Below are 10,965 nucleotides of genomic sequence, written 5' to 3'. Positions count from 1 at the left end.
GTAGGCGCATCTCATAACCTGCGAAGTCTAGAGAAGTGCAGGCTAGCTGTTTGGATTGCTATTTTTAGGAGTTTTAGTATAAAATTGTACTGTAACGATTTGATGTATGTGAAATAAAAAGGTAATTAGAAAATGTATTCAAGAAAACGTAAAAAATTCATCATGAGGAGTGGCTAAAGTTCTGTTCTAGTTGAAGGAGAATCAAGGCTTTTGGTTATAACTACGACTGTGAGATCTAATTGGATTTTCCATGTTTCACTAGTTCATGATTATTGATAAATTCTCTATTTGTTTCCGAGATAATTGTGGTTGTTATTGAGATGAATATTTTTGCATGATTAGATAATCGATCGACATTTAATTGTTCATAACAATCTACAGTTATTTAAAATTTCAAATTCGTAATTGTTTGATAGTTTTAATGTTTGTGGCGAGTGATGTAATTTAATTGTATTAGAAACTTTCAAATATACGTTGGGGGAATACATAATCTGATTCGAACTAACTCTTGTAGCATATCTGCAGGTTAAAACAGGTAGTTTTTCTAATTCTTAATACTGTTGAAAGATTGAATTCTACGGTCGTATTTAGAGTTATCTTTTAATTAGGAAAATAACTAACGGTCATATCTTGATTGCCAAAAAAGTAAAGAAAACAGTGAGAAATGATATGATCTTATAAAAAAATTCCAGAACAAACATGAATATATGTATGTGTTTTTTTTATTTCAATTTGAAAGTTATAGTTTTTACTAAACCTAAATTTTTTCTTTTTTTTTTAAAGTGTCATTTTATTGATATCAGCAGAAACTTCAATCTAAGGATTTTGCTAGACTTCAATCTAAGGATTTTGCTAGCTAGTACTACTATCAGTTATAAAGCTTTCAAAATTGTTCTATGCATGTTGGCTGGAAACACAATTCGGAATGGATACACATAAGGTTTCTTAAAGAGGAAATAATATGATATCGTGTGGAATGCTATTATTGCCAAAAAACAGTATGTGAAGAAGTGTTCATTCCATAGGCCAAACTTCTTAATTTAGTATTATGATTTCTGTCTTTATTGTCAACTTACAACAAAATTAGGTGAAAGAAAAAGCGTGTTCTAAGATCGTTTCCTTGACTCTCTTCTATTATAAACTTCGAAAGCAGACTAAGAGTGGCCTGAATACTCATTCTTCTTCTTCTTCAGTTGATTCATTACTTGCATCTTTGGAGTCTGAATGCCTATGTCAATCATTGCATGATCTAGAAGATATACAGCCTGAAAAATTGGAAAAAGATTTGAACATTACCCTTTATCAGCGTCCACCATCTATCGTACGATATATGCTTTCCACATTTTTTTTGTTTGGCCTGGTAGAGGATTGATTTTGAGTGGACGCTGATAGTTGTCATCTATTGATCTGCGTGTCTAAAAGGTTCACTTTTCTACTCACGGGATCGACGTGGAGAACCGATTTAACCCTACTATCGTTCAGAACCACAGAACATGAAGAGATGTATAGAGATCTTTTTTTGCTCTTGTGGAATATCATCACCGGCCAATAATACAAGAGAGATAAGCTATCTGATTGGTCAATGTTCCTCTTGTTTGCTCTGGATGCTCGGTTAAGGGCCGAAAGCATTTTCCATTTGCCGCATCTAGCCAGCAACTATAGAATAGAATAGGTATCCTGAACCTTAACAGTATACTAGGAAAAAGATGTCTTGATCTGCAGCTTCAATGGTCCAAATAAGGCTGATTTAGAAGGAATGATTGATGTGCATGCCGGAGAAAGCATTCAAGTAAAGAAACTCCTCCAAAATGTTGAGAATCAAAGTGTAACGCTGTACAGTTTTCTCTTGATTTAACCTACAAAAGTCTCGACTGGAGTTCTTGTTATTCGCGTAATCATTCTTGTCCGGTGCATTCTTCCACACTACAAGCCAAAAGTTCATGCCTTTTGGGGGCAATGAAGCTTTTAATAATAATAATCATGTAAATCCAACTTTTTCCATACGATTCTGGGGTTGGAAATATGCATATATAGCATCTGCTATTCGATCGTAATCGGTTTCCAAATAAATCATTCTGTCTTTTGACCGTAGTTGATTCAACGGTGCTAAATGAAAGGCGAAACTGCACCAAATTGGAAGCCTCGATATTGCTCATGCAAGTCGCAAGATGTTAAGTATTCAAAGAGCGCTCTAAAGTAGCTAGTACTTGCACTTTGAATTAATGTTGTCTCCGCTTGAGTACAAATTTTTATTCCACAGCATAATAGTTCTTCCAAAATGATAACTATGCCTTTCACTAGCCAAAAAAGATATATAAAACTATTCATTTCATATAGAGTAATTAGTTAAAAGGAACTAAAATGGGTGCTGTGGAATCACTAACCTAAAGACAAACATGAAAGATGAGGTTAATTACTTGCAAGTTCTACACTAGTGGTCAAGTCATTAACGTAATACTCCTACGGCAGATTCGTTGTTTAACATGGCAAAAGAATCAAATCAATAGAGGTCCAGAAGGGCATCTAATTCCTGGATCAATCCCAAAACATTAATAGCTGATGCCTTCTTTCGCTGGTCTTTCACGAAAGATTACTCTCAAATGAAACGAGATGAAAGAACCTAGTCAATGTGAAAAGATATCACGATGGAAGTAAAGATTGTGGTTTCATATATCCTTAAAAAGTGCCTAAAACTAGCCGTAAGTAAGTTGGGGAAGTAAAAGAGTCTTCAAACTAATGCGAAGCAAAAGAGTGTTGACATCTCAAAAACTCTTTTGTGCCACACTAGAGAGCTTTTTTCTCAAACAACCGGGGTTTCAACACATTATTTTGACAAAGTAATTTCTTTGGCCAGTGCTTTGCACAGTGTACTAGCTAACTCCTCCAACATTTGTTTAAGTTATTTATAAGAGTGAATCAAAGATCATAGCCCTTTAGGGTCTAGATTCGAACTCCTTACTGCTTCAGTGACAAAAGGCTGCACCTAAGGAATCCAATGTCGGAACTCTACAGTAAATAACCCCACCACTTTTATTTACACAGTACAAACGCTAATTTCTTAAAATTTCAAATAACCCACCAATTATGCTTTCCAAACACTGCCAATAGTTATTCTGAGATTATTAACTAAGACGATAGTCCGCGCGCGAGGCTCCAGGCCACGGGCACATAAATGGGTTAACCAAGTGTATAATTTTTTTGTTGGGGTGCTTTCTCGTGACAAATTTCATTTACAATGGAGCGTATGTATGTATCTGGGTTGAGTAACTCTCCCAAGCTTCAGGAGGTCGAGGCCATACTCTCCTAGGCCCGCTAAGCCCCCCTAAAGTACAATGGTCTCAAAAACCCAATTCCGGGACATTAGGTCGGCTATTCATAGGAATTTCGCCCGACTATGAAAACTTGTGCTATCCTCCTCCTTTCATTGCGAGCGTCTATTAAACCGAGAAACGAAACATCAAGTGTGATTGGAGTGTTATTTGGAAAACCACTTATACATATATATATATATATACTAGGGAGGGACAGCCCGGCCGCGCGACGCTCGGGAATTTGGTGCTTGTAATTCAAGATAATTAATAATTATTATTTAATTTTTTTTAGTATAGGAACTGAAGTATGATGATTTTATCATGTGATTTTAATAGAAAAATCATAAGTTACATAATGAGTCAATAAAAATAATGTGCAATAAGACATCCTTATCGTTATACTATATAAGAATTCGTTGTGATCAAAGGTTATGTTTTAATTTCAACTGCAAAGATAAGAGTAGTTTGAAAATGTAAGAATGTTTGAAGTGCAATTGAAAAGTATTTAAATGTCTCTTCTAACACTTATCCAAGATGATAAAACATTTTAAAATATCAATTGGACCCTTCATCTCTCGAATCTATATATGTTCGTGAAAGATCCCTCAAGCAATGCTTCTAATTTCTCCCTCGACTTAAGTTCAACATGAATTATCAAGTCAAGTTTATCCATCAATCATTTTGCATCCAATCTAATCTAAAATAATTTTATTTTTTACTAACTATTTATATAATTTGGTGGGTATAATACGACTTAATCACATGTTTCTTACAGAGATAATAATGTCCAAAAATGATAGATAGATAAGAAACTTAAGTGGTATTTTTTAAAGTGTTGTAGAAACTATTCAGATTTGGTATTTTTTATTAGGGGTATTTCTTTATAATCTCACAAATAAGTTCAAATTTGCATAATTGTTAAAGATCTAAATTGAAACTATCTTGATTTTAAAAAATTGGTGCAAATAATATTTTCTAAATTTGAAATTGTAGAAAATGGTAAGTAAAATCAGAAGAAATTCCTCATATGAATTCGAATTGCAAACTATAGGTAGAAATTGCTTAATGATATTTTTCAATGTTTACTTGTATAAGTATCCAATATAACATCTCTACTTAATTGACTCGTTTGAACTATCAATAATAGTTGCTTCAATCAAATTAAGAAACATTATTTATCATTGTACAACATACAATTATGAGTAAATGAATTAATACAATGCAATCAAAATGGTGTTGTAGCTAAAGCATTTAAACTCATCAAGTTTCACTACAAATTCTTTTACATAGCATAAAAAAATATTTTTTTTGTATTTGAAACTATATAAACAGTACAATACAAGAACGAGATCATAACATGGAAAGCAAATAGAGTGCAAATGACATCTTAGTACTATGTAGCATGATTAATTTTCTTTTTTAGTTTCAATGAAGTACAAAATTCTAAATTAATAAATTTTACAATCATAAAATTTTCAATTAAAATAAACACAAGTTGAATTCCAAATCATATTACATGAAAAAATAACTACTTGAACCATAACTGCTGGAATGTAGTCAACAGATCCCTAGAGTCAAGAATAATAGGAGAAAGTTCATGAGAAATAAGGTTATTTGACTTAAATAAAGAGATAATGCCTTGGCTGAGGAGAAGATGATGATAAAATTACTTTTCTGATTATTTTAGAAAGTGACAACATTATCTCAAATTGTACTTTGACCAGAGACAGAATCTCTGAAATTTACTAAAAAAAACAATACAATTAGTCAGTTTTTGGAATTAGAAGTATCAAAAGACAAACTATATGGAATTTTAGAATAAACCAATCATCAGAAAAAAAAAAACTACAATCAAAGAAAACAAATCCAAAGAACTCACCTCAATTTAAAGGAAAAACTATGTATTTCATCAAATATTTAATAGTCATAATAAAATCAAAGAGGTGAAACCGAAAAAGAAGAAAGGGAATCGACTAAACATGGGGACATAAATATGATAATGATTGTTCAGATAATAATTAAGTTAATTAATTATAATTAAAATCCAATTACGTAAACATCCAATTAATTCCTTAACGGATGAGAAAGGTTTCAGGAAATTGGAAAGCTTTGATGTTAGTATAATAAATTATTAAAAGGACTTTTATGTAATTCTATCAAAATACAATACAAACTTTATTCAATTGTACTTGATACTCAACTTGGCACCAAACATTGTAACATACCAAACCTGCCTCTAACCTTAAATGTCTGAAAGGTTATATAAGGAATTATAGTGAAATTAAAGTTATAATGACTTGTACTCAATGTTCCAATTACTCTTCAAACACTCTCGCATTCCCAAAATAGCCTCACCCCTGTGGTTGAAATCTAGTCCTAAACTCGTTCTTATATTTAAAGGAAAAATTATGCATTCCACCAAATATTTAATAGCCATAATAAAATCAAAAAGGTGAAACCGAAAAAGAAAAAAGGGTATCAGCTAAACATGGGGACATAAATATGATAATGATTGTTCAGATAATAATTAAGTTAATTAATTATAATTAAAATCCAATTATGTAAACATTCAATTAATTTCTTAATGGATGAGAAAGGTTTTAGGAAATTGGGAGGCTTGGATATTAGTATAATAAATGATTAAAAGGACTTTTATGTAATTCTATCAAAATACAAGCTTTATTCAGTTGTACTTGATACTCAACTTGGCACCAAACATTGTAACATACCAAACCTGCCCCTAACCTTAAATGTCTGAAAGGTTATATAAATAATTATAGTGAAATTAAAGCTATAATGACTTGTACTCAATGTTCCAATTACTCTTCAAACATTCTCACATTCCCAAAATAGCTTCACCCCTGCGGTTGAAATCTAATCCTAAACTCGTTCTTATATAGTATAAGGATATATATATATATATATATATTTATATATAATAAAAGTTAATGAGAGACACTAGCCTTACAAGAAAAAGGATGAAAGACAAGGGTTTGAGAATCAAACTTAGAATATCAGAGTTTTTTTTTGTGGATAAAAAATACAAAGACTTCATTAATTGAAGGAGTTCGCTATTAAGGCGAGATACAAAAAGTGAGGAGGAAAATTTCAAGTACAATTTCCTACTAAATTGGCTTGCTTAGCTAAAAATATGAGTTGGATCACAAGCTCTACGTATACAAAACTATCCCATTAGCATATCAGAGTTATCCCAGTTGAGTCGAGTCTTGGGACATTTAAGAAAAAATTTTGTTACTACATCATAACATATTTTTAAATCATATTTCCATTTTTTCAATCATCATTTTTGTTAACATATATTACACCACGCAAAGTACTACACTTTTATTTGCAAATTATTCCAAATAAACTAGCTTTGAATCTCCGGGCCACTATCCGCTCGGCTTCTCTTTCAATCTCTGGGAGTAATTTCAGTATTTGGTAACCTTTCATTGCCAAATCAAAGGGAAAAGGGTAAAATACACTAAACCCTCTTGTGGTTTGAGTTATTGTCATAAAGCCTCCTCATTATTTAAAAACCCCTACAGAGCCTCTTCGTGGCTTGGACTAATTTGGGCAACGAAAGGAAATCATCCAATTTGACGAAAAGTGAATTACATACGTTTGACAAGCAAGTGTGATAACAATACATCAAGGGTAATGTGATAATTTTACATTTTCTTTTCTTTTCTTTTTTCCTTGTTCTTCCTTTTTCTTCTTTCTCCTGAACCCTCTCAAGTAGAAGAACAGAAGCAAAACTGAAGCAAAGTCAACACCAACCTTTGCTAATCTTACTTTTCTGTTTTTTCTTCTTTCCATCTCTATTTCTTTTCCCTTTCCCTCCCATCTACTAGTGCAGCAAACCAGAAGCAGAGATGGAGGTGTGTCACCACCACCACTTCTACTGCTGTCGGCAGTCACTGCAACTTATTGCTAAAACTTCACCAAATTTTTGTCTCAAACTCTATTTATCGTATATATCACAATTCTGGTATCCGATTTGATCGAAAGTGGCCAAAAAGTAGTAAAATGATGTTAAAATAAAAATGGGTTTAGCCATCTTTTTTTTTTCATGAAATCACCACCAAATCTTATGAAATTGGTACTAGAATGATCCTTAGGAGCCATGTAACGATTATTTGTCACCAATTTCACATGAAGAGTCATGAAATTTCAATTTAGATGAAATCTAAGACCCAATGGTGCTGAAGATGATGATAAAGGTGGTGCCCACGGCAATCATAGTGACGGCGATGGTAAGCCGATAATTGTTGGACTGAAGAAAGGAAAAAAAAAAGAGAAGAAAATGGAAGGGAAAGGAAAACAAAAAAAGAAACAAAAAGAAAAGCGATGGGTTCTTAGCAATTTCTTGATCTTGGAATGATGCAAAACCTTTTGCTTGTGCCTAATGTAGAGAACGATGATCCTGATGATGAAACCTTGATGACAGCGTTGGGAACCAATAGTACCACGGGTGAGCTGTGAATTTGTTGAGGAGTTTGGAATTTGTTTGCTTTTTCATGGAGTTTTTTGATACAGATGATAACAGTGATAAATTCCTCCATGATTATACAAGATTTGAGAGGATTAAGAAAGTAAACTTTGGGTCTTGTCTTGATCTAGATTTTTAATTGAACGGTGGCAGTGGTAATTGGTCGTTGTTCTACTATCGTCCAAGGAAAAAGTGGAGATTTGGTGAAGATGATAAGTTTTGAAATTTTCAAATGAGCCACTTGATGTTTCTTTATTCTTAAATGAAGCAAGAAAGATTTTAAAATCTTATATAAATTCTGAACTAACTTTTAGTATAATTTGAAAACGAGGTTAATATAGAAATTTCTTATTTTTCCGTCAAGTTGAATGATTTCCATTTGTTGACTCGTTGACCAAATAAGACCAAATCACTAGGGGATTCTTTGGGAATTTTTAAACAATGGGGTTAATTACATTTACCTCCCTTGAGATTTGACCAAATAACGAATCGATCCCTGAGATTTGGACAAATAACAGTCCACCTCTTTGAATGATCAGACATTTAACAATCACCCACCTGCTGTTAAGAGACGTTAGTAATTCTACTTGACATTAGGAAAAAGAAAACTTGGAATGAGGAATTTGCCTTTTTGTATCCAACTGTTATCAAGATTAATAATAGTTCCGAAAATACCCATTTCACGCAATTGGTCCTTCTTTAAATGCAACTCTTCAAGAGTAGGACAAGACCCCAGACGCTCATCTGGCCCTGGACTCGAATCAATGCTCTTAAAAGATTGAAGCTTCAAAGTTTTCAAATTCCCACAATATGATAAAGCCGCCAACCATCCCCCCTCCATCCTATGATCGCACAAAGTTAACTTCTCTACCATGAAGCAATACTGCCCTATCGCCTTAATCCCATCATAACTCCCCTCGCAACCCATTAGCTCAAGCTTAACTAGCCGTCTACACCCTTTGAGCTAAAATCGTTAGCCCAATATCCGATATCAATGATTCATAAAACCCATCAACGCAACCAATCAGTCTCAATATCTGCAAATTCTTGCACCCAGAAACCCCTTTCAGTGCAAAATCATCGCAGTTGTGCAGTTCCATTTCCTGCAACGTTTCGCATTCCTCAGCTACATAATTCAACCCTTCTTCACTAACATTAATTAAAACAACCCTCCTCAAATTCCCACATCCTTCAGCCAGTGCCCTAACCCCTCTATCAATCACTTGGGGATCCAAAAAATCCAATTTCTTCAAAAACCCTCGTCCCGAAACTCTAGTCGAATCCAAATGAACCGAAACCAATTTATTACTCAACAAAATCCCAGAATTCCAACAAGACTTCACGCAAGCTTGAACAATATCAACGTCAATTAAATTCGGGAACTTAAAAATGACCTGACCCGACTCGATGAAATCCCAATCCAAAATCTTCACCGACCTCACTAGCTTCCCATTCAGCCTGCACCATCTCCTGCAAACCAACGTGTTGGAGACGAGTTGACTATTCTGAAGTTAAGAGAATATGTTCATCAACAGCTCGTCGGAGAGTCGGGCAGTCGAATCCTGGCAGGAGTGAGCAGCGGAAGAAAGACGCTGCTGCGGGCGGGCTTGGGAATCAGACTCGGACTCGGGTTCAGTCTCAGAGGCGGAAGTGGACTTGGAGAGAGCATGGAGACGCATTTTGAGGACCGCATTTTTTAGGGGATGAGATTTGGGATCTTTTGTGAACTAGAACTCTGGCAAGCTAGCCGTGTGAGTGTGACGGTTTTTCTTCTTCAACGGTGTCATTCTGTTTCGCTCAGGTGATGTTGACATTTTTCCGGTAGTGAGTTAATAATGCTGGCAATGTTGTATTGATGCATCACAATCAAAAACCCCTAAATTTGAAGCATATTTGTGTCCTAAAAATCAAACTAAGAAGGATCTAATATATATAAATATTAGATCCGTGCATGAAGAACTCATTTTTTTGGTTCAAATAATATATAATACCCATGCAAGAAATGATCAATTGAAGATAGTACCATGCTTGGGCCTCCAATAGCTTTCTGACCCTACAGCCTTTGTTGTGAAAAATTTCTCCAACCACAATATGTTGCTCTAAACTTAACGCACTGCAGTTTTTGAGTTTTATCTTAGTGATTTAAGGATTGAGCAACCACAGAAAGACAGGATTTCATGGAAAGAGAGTTCAAGAAGAGTGAGATTGTAGTATGATCTGATGTAGGGATTGTGGGGGTTGAAGTGATAAAGTCGCTATCTGTATTGTTTCCCGCCTAAAGGCTAAAATTGTAAGTACATATTTCTACTTTTATGTCTTTAAAATTTGATGGAAATCAATAAGGGTTGTTCAGATTTTTGGCCTTTTGCGTTCCATATGACTGACAAACTTAACGTGGGAGAGTAATTTGTTATTTGTCCAAATCTCAGGATCGATTCGTTATTTAGTCAAATTTCAAGAAAGGCAAATGTAATTAATCCTAAATAATGAGAAGATTTTATGACAACAATTTAAACCCAAAAAGGTTTATTGTATTTTATCCAAGGGAAAAACTGATCATTTTTTTGGAAACTAAAAAAGTCAACTATCAAATCCCATCACATGGTCATCATGCGCAATTTTCTTGATTGCTGTCCAATCTAACATCGTACAATTTTTATGGCCCTCATGATAAAGAGGTTCAATTTTCTAAAGGAATAATTTCAGGCACCTCTCTTGAGGTTCTTGACAATTTCACGAAACTTCATTGAGATTTGAAAAATTACAGATATTTCTCTTGTTATTTAAAATGATAATTTTACTCTTAAATATTTTAATAAAATTTTCTTATTTGACATGCTTATAGTTAGAATGAGTTTTAAAATTATTTTTTCATTCTTTTTCCTTTTTTTTTCCTTTTTTTTTAATTTTTCTCTAATAAAATTGTAGAACTATCACTATTGCTTTTAGTTTTTATTGTAACCAAATGTCGAACTAGTGATTTTTTTGATGAGTTAATTTTATATGTAATTCAATGTTTTTGTTGATTTTTATTTTCTATTTTTTGGTACTAAAATTAACAATAAATAAAAAAGAAATGGTCCAAAATCACTATCAAATTATGATAATTTCACTATTCGAAAAATTCATAAACTCTAAGTGAGTTATTTTAATATTTTTTTT

The 10,965-nt window shown here is 33.4% G+C and overlaps 1 pseudogene; it reads right to left on the bottom strand.

Annotated features, from left to right (window-relative positions):
- Nucleotides 1-1,154: 1,154 nt before the first annotated feature.
- On the bottom strand, nt 1,155-9,624 carry LOC113699478 (F-box protein At5g51380-like; annotated as a pseudogene).
- Nucleotides 9,625-10,965: the final 1,341 nt, after the last annotated feature.

The sequence above is a fragment of the Coffea arabica genome, chromosome 7c, assembly GCF_036785885.1.
Source record: "Coffea arabica cultivar ET-39 chromosome 7c, Coffea Arabica ET-39 HiFi, whole genome shotgun sequence".
Lineage (NCBI taxonomy): Eukaryota > Viridiplantae > Streptophyta > Magnoliopsida > Gentianales > Rubiaceae > Coffea > Coffea arabica.
The sequence above is the reverse complement of the archived record's forward strand: the minus strand, read 5'-3'. Positions and strand labels throughout refer to the sequence as shown.